Source organism: Strongylocentrotus purpuratus, unplaced genomic scaffold, assembly GCF_000002235.5.
Source record: "Strongylocentrotus purpuratus isolate Spur 01 unplaced genomic scaffold, Spur_5.0 spur5_scaffold_21, whole genome shotgun sequence".
Taxonomy (NCBI): domain Eukaryota; kingdom Metazoa; phylum Echinodermata; class Echinoidea; order Camarodonta; family Strongylocentrotidae; genus Strongylocentrotus; species Strongylocentrotus purpuratus.
Window position 1 is genome coordinate 27,279,994 of NW_022145607.1, and position 12,182 is coordinate 27,292,175.

A 12,182-nucleotide genomic window follows, 5' to 3' on the forward strand; every position below is an offset into this window, starting at 1 on the left:
GGCCAAAAGTCATGAATTTTCATAAAGGCTTATTTTCATATTATTTCAACTCTTTGACCCCAGTCTATTAAAAATATGCTTATTGCAGATCATTTCATGAAATGTACAAAAATGTCACTTTTTGACAAAAATGGCAAGCGGTTAGCCCCTCATTTTGGCCCAAATTCATGAATTTTCAAAAAGGCTTATTTACATATCCTTTCATCTTGACAAGGTGTCTTTGACCCCTGTTTATTCAAATTATGCTTTTGCAGATCATTTTATGAAATGTGAAAAAATGTCACTTTTTGACAAAAATGGCAAGGGGCAGTCAAGGGCCCTCATTTTCGCCAAAATTCATGAATTTTCAAAAAGGCTCATTTTCATATTTTTTCATATCATTTAAACTCTTTGACCCCAGTCTATTAAAAATATGCTTATTGCAGATCATTTAATGAAATGTGAAAAAAATGTCACTTTTTGACAAAAATGGCAAGGGGTTAGCCCCTCATTTTGGCCAAAATTCATGAATTTTCAAAAAGGCTTATTTTCATATCTTTTCATCTTGAGAAGGTGTTTATGACTCCAGTGTATTGAAAATATGCTATTGCAGATTATTTTATGAAATGTGAAAAAATGTCACTTTTTGACAAAAATGGCAAGGGACGTCCCTCATTTTGGCAAAAATTCATGAATTTTCAAAAAGGCTCATTTTCATATCTTTTCATATCATTTAAACTCTTTGACCCCAGTCTATTAAAAATACGCTTATTGCAGATCATTTCATGAAATGTACAAAAATGTCACTTTTTGACAAAAATGGCAAATGGCCCCTCAATTTGGCCAAAATTCATGAATTTTCAAAAAGGCTTATTTTCATATCTTTTCATCTTGAGAAGGTGTTTATGACTCTAGTCTATTGAAAATGTGCTTCTGCAGATTATTTTATGAAATGTGAAAAAATGTCTATTCAAATTATGCTTTTGCAGATCATTTCATGAAATGTGAAAAAAATGTCACGTTTTGACAAAAATTGCAAGGGGTTAGCCCCTCATTTTGGCCAAAAGTCATGAATTTTCAAAAAGGCTTTTTTTCATATTATTTCAACTCTTTGACCCCAGTCTATTAAAAATATGCTTATTGCAGATCATTTCATGAATTGTACAAAAATGTCACTTTTTGACAAAAATGGCATGGGGTTAGCCCCTCATTTTGGCCAAAAGTCATGAATTTTCATAAAGGCTTATTTTCATATTATTTCAACTCTTTGACCCCAGTCTATTAAAAATATGCTTATTGCAGATCATTTCATGAAATGTGAAAAAATGTCACTTTTTGACAAAAATGGCAAGGGGCAGTCAAGGCCCCTCATTTTCGCCAAAATTCATGAATTTTCAAAAAGGCTCATTTTCATATCTTTTCATATCATTTAAACTCTTTGACCCCAGTCTATTAAAAATATGCTTATTGCAGATCATTTAATGAAATGTGAAAAAAATGTCACTTTTTGACAAAAATGGCAAGGGGTTAGCCCCTCATTTTGGCCAAAAGTCATGAATTTTCAAAAAGGCTTATTTTTATATCATTTCAATTCTTTGACCCCAGTCTATTAAAAATATGCTTATTGCAGATCATTTCATGAAATGTAAAAAAAAATGTCACTTTTTGACAAAAATGGCAAGGGGTTAGCCCCTCATTTTGGCCAAAAGACATGAATTTTCTTAAAGACTTATTTTTATATTATTTCAACTCTTTGACCCCAGTCTATTAAAAACATGCTTATTGCAGATCAGTTCATGGAATGTGAAAATATGTCACTTTTTGACAAAAATGGCAAGGGGTTATAGCCCCTCATTTTGGCCAAAAGTCATGAATTTTCAAAAAGGCTTATTTTCATATCATTTCAACTCTTTGACCCCAGTCTATTCAAAATATGATTATTGCAGATCATTTCATGAAATGTGAAAAAATGTCACTTTTTGACAAAAATGGCAAGGGGTTAGCCCCTCATTTTGGCCAAAATTCATGAATTTTCAAAAAGGCTTATTTTCATATCTTTTCATCTTGAAAAGGTGTTTATGACTCCAGTGTATTGAAAATATGCTATTGCAGATTATTTCATGAAATGTGAAAAAAAGTCACTTTTTGACAAAAATGGCAAGGGGCAGTCAAGGCCCCTCTTTTTCGCCAAAATTCATGAATTTTCAAAAAGGATTATTTTCATATCTTTTCATCTTGAGAAGGTGTTTATGACTCCAGTGTATTGAAAATATGCTATTGCAGATTATTTTATGAAATGTGAAAAAATGACACTTTTTGACAAAAATGGCAAGGGGTTAGTCCCTCATTTTGGCAAAAATTCATGAATTTTCAAAAAGGCTCATTTTCATAACCTTTCATCTTGACAAGGTGTCTATGACCCCTGTCTATTCAAATTATGCTTTTGCAGATCATTTCATGAAATGTGAAAAAATGTCACTTTTTGACAAAAATGGCAAGGGGTTATAGCCCCTCATTTTGGCCAAAAGTCATGAATTTTCAAAAAGGCTTATTTTTATATCATTTCAATTCTTTGACCCCAGTCTATTAAAAATATGCTTATTGCAGATCATTTCATGAAATGTGAAAAAAATGTCACTTTTTGACAAAAATGGCAAGGGGTTAGCCCCTCATTTTGGCCAAAAGTCATGAATTTTCAAAAAGGCTTTTTTTCATATCTTTTCATCTTGAGAAGATGTTTATGACTCCAGTCTTTTGAAAATGTGATATTACAGATTATTTTATGAAATGCGAAAAAATGTCACTTTTTGACAAAAATGGCAAGGGGTTAGTCCCTCATTTTGGCAAAAATTCATGAATTTTTAAAAAGGCTCATTTTCATAACCTTTCATCTTGACAAGGTATCATGACCCCTGTCTATTCAAATTATGCTTTTGCAGATCATTTCATGAAATGTGAAAAAATGTCACTTTTTGACAAAAATGGCAAGGGGTTAGCCCCTCATTTTGGCCAAAAGTCATGAATTTTCATAAAGGCTTATTTTCATATTATTTCAACTCTTTGACCCCAGTCTATTAAAAATATGCTTATTGCAGATCATTTCATGAAATGTACAAAAATGTCACTTTTTGACAAAAATGGCAAGGGGTTAGCCCCTCATTTTGGCCAAAATTCATGAATTTTCAAAAAGGCTTATTTTCATATCTTTTCATATCATTTAAACTCTTTGACCCCAGTCTATTAAAAATATACTTATTGCAGATCATTTAATGAAATGTGAAAAAAATGTCACTTTTTGACAAAAATGGCAAGGGGTTAGCCCCTCATTTTGGCCAAAAGTCATGAATTTTCATAAAGGCTTATTTTCATATTATTTCAACTCTTTGACCCCAGTCTATTAAAAATATGCTTATTGCAGATCATTTCATGAAATGTACAAAAATGTCACTTTTTGACAAAAATGGCGGTTAGCCCCTCATTTTGGCCCAAATTCATGAATTTTCAAAAAGGCTTATTTACATATCCTTTCATCTTGACAAGGTGTCTTTGACCCCTGTTTATTCAAATTATGCTTTTGCAGATCATTTTATGAAATGTGAAAAAATGTCACTTTTTGACAAAAATGGCAAGGGGCAGTCAAGGGCCCTCATTTTCGCCAAAATTCATGAATTTTCAAAAAGGCTCATTTTCATATTTTTTCATATCATTTAAACTCTTTGACCCCAGTCTATTAAAAATATGCTTATTGCAGATCATTTAATGAAATGTGAAAAAAATGTCACTTTTTGACAAAAATGGCAAGGGGTTAGCCCCTCATTTTGGCCAAAATTCATGAATTTTCAAAAAGGCTTATTTTCATATCTTTTCATCTTGAGAAGGTGTTTATGACTCCAGTGTATTGAAAACATGCTATTGCAGATTATTTTATGAAATGTGAAAAAATGTCACTTTTTGACAAAAATGGCAAGGGACGTCCCTCATTTTGGCAAAAATTCATGAATTTTCAAAAAGGCTCATTTTCATATCTTTTCATATCATTTAAACTCTTTGACCCCAGTCTATTAAAAATACGCTTATTGCAGATCATTTCATGAAATGTACAAAAATGTCACTTTTTGACAAAAATGGCAAATGGCCCCTCAATTTGGCCAAAATTCATGAATTTTCAAAAAGGCTTATTTTCATATCTTTTCATCTTGAGAAGGTGTTTATTACTCTAGTCTATTGAAAATGTGCTTCTGCAGATTATTTTATGAAATGTGAAAAAATGTCTATTCAAATTATGCTTTTGCAGATCATTTCATGAAATGTGAAAAAAATGTCACGTTTTGACAAAAATTGCAAGGGGTTAGCCCCTCATTTTGGCCAAAAGTCATGAATTTTCAAAAAGGCTTTTTTTCATATTATTTCAACTCTTTGACCCCAGTCTATTAAAAATATGCTTATTGCAGATCAATTCATGAATTGTACAAAAATGGCACTTTTTGACAAAAATGGCATGGGGTTAGCCCCTCATTTTGGCCAAAAGTCATGAATTTTCATAAAGGCTTATTTTCATATTATTTCAACTCTTTGACCCCAGTCTATTAAAAATATGCTTATTGCAGATCATTTCATGAAATGTGAAAAAATGTCACTTTTTGACAAAAATGGCAAGGGGCAGTCAAGGCCCCTCATTTTCGCCAAAATTCATGAATTTTCAAAAAGGCTCATTTTCATATCTTTTCATATCATTTAAACTCTTTGACCCCAGTCTATTAAAAATATGCTTATTGCAGATCATTTAATGAAATGTGAAAAAAATGTCACTTTTTGACAAAAATGGCAAGGGGTTAGCCCCTCATTTTGGCCAAAAGTCATGAATTTTCAAAAAGGCTTATTTTTATATCATTTCAATTCTTTGACCCCAGTCTATTAAAAATATGCTTATTGCAGATCATTTCATGAAATGTAAAAAAAAATGTCACTTTTTGACAAAAATGGCAAGGGGTTAGCCCCTCATTTTGGCCAAAAGACATGAATTTTCTTAAAGACTTATTTTTATATTATTTCAACTCTTTGACCCCAGTCTATTAAAAACATGCTTATTGCAGATCAGTTCATGGAATGTGAAAATATGTCACTTTTTGACAAAAATGGCAAGGGGTTATAGCCCCTCATTTTGGCCAAAAGTCATGAATTTTCAAAAAGGCTTATTTTCATATCATTTCAACTCTTTGACCCCAGTCTATTCAAAATATGATTATTGCAGATCATTTCATGAAATGTGAAAAAATGTCACTTTTTGACAAAAATGGCAAGGGGTTAGCCCCTCATTTTGGCCAAAATTCATGAATTTTCAAAAAGGCTTATTTTCATATCTTTTCATCTTGAAAAGGTGTTTATGACTCCAGTGTATTGAAAATATGCTATTGCAGATTATTTCATGAAATGTGAAAAAAAGTCACTTTTTGACAAAAATGGCAAGGGGCAGTCAAGGCCCCTCTTTTTCGCCAAAATTCATGAATTTTCAAAAAGGATTATTTTCATATCTTTTCATCTTGAGAAGGTGTTTATGACTCCAGTGTATTGAAAATATGCTATTGCAGATTATTTTATGAAATGTGAAAAAATGACACTTTTTGACAAAAATGGCAAGGGGTTAGTCCCTCATTTTGGCAAAAATTCATGAATTTTCAAAAAGGCTCATTTTCATAACCTTTCATCTTGACAAGGTGTCTATGACCCCTGTCTATTCAAATTATGCTTTTGCAGATCATTTCATGAAATGTGAAAAAATGTCACTTTTTGACAAAAATGGCAAGGGGTTATAGCCCCTCATTTTGGCCAAAAGTCATGAATTTTCAAAAAGGCTTATTTTTATATCATTTCAATTCTTTGACCCCAGTCTATTAAAAATATGCTTATTGCAGATCATTTCATGAAATGTGAAAAAAATGTCACTTTTTGACAAAAATGGCAAGGGGTTAGCCCCTCATTTTGGCCAAAAGTCATGAATTTTCAAAAAGGCTTTTTTTCATATCTTTTCATCTTGAGAAGATGTTTATGACTCCAGTCTTTTGAAAATGTGATATTACAGATTATTTTATGAAATGCGAAAAAATGTCACTTTTTGACAAAAATGGCAAGGGGTTAGTCCCTCATTTTGGCAAAAATTCATGAATTTTTAAAAAGGCTCATTTTCATAACCTTTCATCTTGACAAGGTATCATGACCCCTGTCTATTCAAATTATGCTTTTGCAGATCATTTCATGAAATGTGAAAAAATGTCACTTTTTGACAAAAATGGCAAGGGGTTATAGCCCCTCATTTTGGCCAAAAGTCATGAATTTTCATAAAGGCTTACTTTCATATTATTTCAACTCTTTGACCCCAGTCTATTAAAAATATGCTTATTGCAGATCATTTCATGAATTGTACAAAAATGTCACTTTTCGACAAAAATGGCAAGGGGTTATCCCCTCATTTTGGCCAAAAGTCATGAATTTTCATTAAGGCTTATTTTCATATTGTTTCAACTCTTTGACCCCAGTCTATTAAAAATATGATTATTGCAGATCATTTTTAATGAAATGTACAAAAATGGCAAGGGGTTAGCCCCTCATTTTGGCCAAAATTCATGAATTTTCAAAAAGGCTCATTTTCATAACCTTTCATCTTGACAAGGTGTTTATGACTCCAGTCTATTGAAAATAAGCTATTACAGATTATTTCATGAAATGTGAAAAAATGTCACTTTTTGACAAAAATAGCAAGGGGTTAGCCCCTCATTTTGGCCAAAAGTCATGAATTTTCATAAAGGCTTATTTTCATATTATTTCAACTCTTTGACCCCAGTCTATCAAAAATATGCTTATTGCAGATCATTTCATGAAATGTACAAAAATGTCACTTTTTGACAAAAATGGCAAGGGGTTAGCCCCTCATTTTGGCCAAAATTCATGAATTTTCAAAAAAGCTTATTTTCATATCTTTTCATATCATTTAAACTCTTTGACCCCAGTCTATTAAAAATATACTTATTGCAGATCATTTAATGAAATGTGAAAAAAATGTCACTTTTTAACAAAAATGGCAAGGGGTTAGCCCCTCATTTTGGCCAAAAGTCATGAATTTTTAAAAAGGCTTATTTTTATATCATTTCAATTCTTTGACCCCAGTCTATTTAAAATATGCTAATTGCAGATCATTTCATGAAATGTAAAAAAAATGTCACTTTTTGACAAAAATAGCAAAGGGTTAGCCCCTCATTTTGGCCAAAAGTCATGAATTTTCATAAAGGCTTACTTTCATATTATTTCAACTCTTTGACCCCAGTCTACTAAAAATATGCTTATTGCAGATCATTACATGAATTGTACAAAAATGTCACTTTTTGACAAAAATAGCAAAGGGTTAGCCCCTCTTTTTCGCCAAAATTCATGAATTTTCAAAAAGGCTTATTTTCATATCTTTTCATCTTGAGAAGGTGTTTATGACTCCAGTCTATTGAAAATATGCTATTGCAGATTATTTTATGAAATGTGAAAAAATGTCACTTTTTGACAAAAATGGCAAGGGGTTAGCCCCTCATTTTGGCAAAAATTCATGAATTTTCAAAAAGGCTCATTTTCATAACCTTTCATCTTGACAAGGTGTTTATGACTCCAGTCTATTGAAAATAAGCTATTGCAGATTATTTTATGAAATGTGAAAAAATGTCACTTTTTGACAAAAATGGCAAGGGGTTAGCCCCTCATTTTGGCAAAAATTCATGAATTTTCAAAAGGCTCATTTTCATATCTTTTCATATCATTTCAACTCTTTGACCCCAGTCTATTAAAAATATGCTTATTGCAGATCATTTCATGAAATGTACAAAAATGTCACTTTTTGACAAAAATGGCAAGGGGTTATAGCCCCTCATTTTGGCCAAAAGTCATGAATTTTTAAAAAGGCTCATTTTCATAACCTTTCATCTTGACAAGGTATCATGACCCCTGTCTATTCAAATCATGCTTTTGCAGATCATTTCATGAAATGTGAAAAAATGTCACTTTTTGACAAAAATGGCAAGGGGTTATAGCCCCTCATTTTGGCCAAAAGTCATGAATTTTCAAAAAGGCTTATTTTCATATCATTTCAACTCTTTGACCCCAGTCTATTAAAAACATGCTTATTGCAGATCAGTTCATGGAATGTGAAAATATGTCACTTTTTGACAAAAATGGCAAGGGGTTATAGCCCCTCATTTTGGCCAAAAGTCATGAATTTTCAAAAAGGCTTATTTTCATATCATTTCAACTCTTTGACCCCAGTCTATTCAAAATATGATTATTGCAGATCATTTCATGAAATGTGAAAAAATGTCACTTTTTGACAAAAATGGCAAGGGGTTAGCCCCTCATTTTGGCCAAAATTCATGAATTTTCAAAAAGGCTTATTTTCATATCTTTTCATCTTGAAAAGGTGTTTATGACTCCAGTGTATTGAAAATATGCTATTGCAGATTATTTCATGAAATGTGAAAAAAAGTCACTTTTTGACAAAAATGGCAAGGGGCAGTCAAGGCCCCTCTTTTTCGCCAAAATTCATGAATTTTCAAAAAGGATTATTTTCATATCTTTTCATCTTGAGAAGGTGTTTATGACTCCAGTGTATTGAAAATATGCTATTGCAGATTATTTTATGAAATGTGAAAAAATGACACTTTTTGACAAAAATGGCAAGGGGTTAGTCCCTCATTTTGGCAAAAATTCATGAATTTTCAAAAAGGCTCATTTTCATAACCTTTCATCTTGACAAGGTGTCTATGACCCCTGTCTATTCAAATTATGCTTTTGCAGATCATTTCATGAAATGTGAAAAAATGTCACTTTTTGACAAAAATGGCAAGGGGTTATAGCCCCTCATTTTGGCCAAAAGTCATGAATTTTCAAAAAGGCTTATTTTTATATCATTTCAATTCTTTGACCCCAGTCTATTAAAAATATGCTTATTGCAGATCATTTCATGAAATGTGAAAAAAATGTCACTTTTTGACAAAAATGGCAAGGGGTTAGCCCCTCATTTTGGCCAAAAGTCATGAATTTTCAAAAAGGCTTTTTTTCATATCTTTTCATCTTGAGAAGATGTTTATGACTCCAGTCTTTTGAAAATGTGATATTACAGATTATTTTATGAAATGCGAAAAAATGTCACTTTTTGACAAAAATGGCAAGGGGTTAGTCCCTCATTTTGGCAAAAATTCATGAATTTTTAAAAAGGCTCATTTTCATAACCTTTCATCTTGACAAGGTATCATGACCCCTGTCTATTCAAATTATGCTTTTGCAGATCATTTCATGAAATGTGAAAAAATGTCACTTTTTGACAAAAATGGCAAGGGGTTATAGCCCCTCATTTTGGCCAAAAGTCATGAATTTTCATAAAGGCTTACTTTCATATTATTTCAACTCTTTGACCCCAGTCTATTAAAAATATGCTTATTGCAGATCATTTCATGAATTGTACAAAAATGTCACTTTTCGACAAAAATGGCAAGGGGTTATCCCCTCATTTTGGCCAAAAGTCATGAATTTTCATTAAGGCTTATTTTCATATTGTTTCAACTCTTTGACCCCAGTCTATTAAAAATATGATTATTGCAGATCATTTTTAATGAAATGTACAAAAATGGCAAGGGGTTAGCCCCTCATTTTGGCCAAAATTCATGAATTTTCAAAAAGGCTCATTTTCATAACCTTTCATCTTGACAAGGTGTTTATGACTCCAGTCTATTGAAAATAAGCTATTACAGATTATTTCATGAAATGTGAAAAAATGTCACTTTTTGACAAAAATAGCAAGGGGTTAGCCCCTCATTTTGGCCAAAAGTCATGAATTTTCATAAAGGCTTATTTTCATATTATTTCAACTCTTTGACCCCAGTCTATCAAAAATATGCTTATTGCAGATCATTTCATGAAATGTACAAAAATGTCACTTTTTGACAAAAATGGCAAGGGGTTAGCCCCTCATTTTGGCCAAAATTCATGAATTTTCAAAAAAGCTTATTTTCATATCTTTTCATATCATTTAAACTCTTTGACCCCAGTCTATTAAAAATATACTTATTGCAGATCATTTAATGAAATGTGAAAAAAATGTCACTTTTTAACAAAAATGGCAAGGGGTTAGCCCCTCATTTTGGCCAAAAGTCATGAATTTTTAAAAAGGCTTATTTTTATATCATTTCAATTCTTTGACCCCAGTCTATTTAAAATATGCTAATTGCAGATCATTTCATGAAATGTAAAAAAAATGTCACTTTTTGACAAAAATAGCAAAGGGTTAGCCCCTCATTTTGGCCAAAAGTCATGAATTTTCATAAAGGCTTACTTTCATATTATTTCAACTCTTTGACCCCAGTCTACTAAAAATATGCTTATTGCAGATCATTACATGAATTGTACAAAAATGTCACTTTTTGACAAAAATAGCAAAGGGTTAGCCCCTCTTTTTCGCCAAAATTCATGAATTTTCAAAAAGGCTTATTTTCATATCTTTTCATCTTGAGAAGGTGTTTATGACTCCAGTCTATTGAAAATATGCTATTGCAGATTATTTTATGAAATGTGAAAAAATGTCACTTTTTGACAAAAATGGCAAGGGGTTAGCCCCTCATTTTGGCAAAAATTCATGAATTTTCAAAAAGGCTCATTTTCATAACCTTTCATCTTGACAAGGTGTTTATGACTCCAGTCTATTGAAAATAAGCTATTGCAGATTATTTTATGAAATGTGAAAAAATGTCACTTTTTGACAAAAATGGCAAGGGGTTAGCCCCTCATTTTGGCAAAAATTCATGAATTTTCAAAAGGCTCATTTTCATATCTTTTCATATCATTTCAACTCTTTGACCCCAGTCTATTAAAAATATGCTTATTGCAGATCATTTCATGAAATGTACAAAAATGTCACTTTTTGACAAAAATGGCAAGGGGTTATAGCCCCTCATTTTGGCCAAAAGTCATGAATTTTTAAAAAGGCTCATTTTCATAACCTTTCATCTTGACAAGGTATCATGACCCCTGTCTATTCAAATCATGCTTTTGCAGATCATTTCATGAAATGTGAAAAAATGTCACTTTTTGACAAAAATGGCAAGGGGTTATAGCCCCTCATTTTGGCCAAAAGTCATGAATTTTCAAAAAGGCTTATTTTCATATCATTTCAACTCTTTGACCCCAGTCTATTAAAAACATGCTTATTGCAGATCAGTTCATGGAATGTGAAAATATGTCACTTTTTGACAAAAATGGCAAGGGGTTATAGCCCCTCATTTTGGCCAAAAGTCATGAATTTTCAAAAAGGCTTATTTTCATATCATTTCAACTCTTTGACCCCAGTCTATTCAAAATATGATTATTGCAGATCATTTCATGAAATGTGAAAAAATGTCACTTTTTGACAAAAATGGCAAGGGGTTAGCCCCTCATTTTGGCCAAAATTCATGAATTTTCAAAAAGGCTTATTTTCATATCTTTTCATCTTGAAAAGGTGTTTATGACTCCAGTGTATTGAAAATATGCTATTGCAGATTATTTCATGAAATGTGAAAAAAAGTCACTTTTTGACAAAAATGGCAAGGGGCAGTCAAGGCCCCTCTTTTTCGCCAAAATTCATGAATTTTCAAAAAGGATTATTTTCATATCTTTTCATCTTGAGAAGGTGTTTATGACTCCAGTGTATTGAAAATATGCTATTGCAGATTATTTTATGAAATGTGAAAAAATGACACTTTTTGACAAAAATGGCAAGGGGTTAGTCCCTCATTTTGGCAAAAATTCATGAATTTTCAAAAAGGCTCATTTTCATAACCTTTCATCTTGACAAGGTGTCTATGACCCCTGTCTATTCAAATTATGCTTTTGCAGATCATTTCATGAAATGTGAAAAAATGTCACTTTTTGACAAAAATGGCAAGGGGTTATAGCCCCTCATTTTGGCCAAAAGTCATGAATTTTCAAAAAGGCTTATTTTTATATCATTTCAATTCTTTGACCCCAGTCTATTAAAAATATGCTTATTGCAGATCATTTCATGAAATGTGAAAAAAATGTCACTTTTTGACAAAAATGGCAAGGGGTTAGCCCCTCATTTTGGCCAAAAGTCATGAATTTTCAAAAAGGCTTTTTTTCATATCTTTTCATCTTGAGAAGATGTTTATGACTCCAGTCTT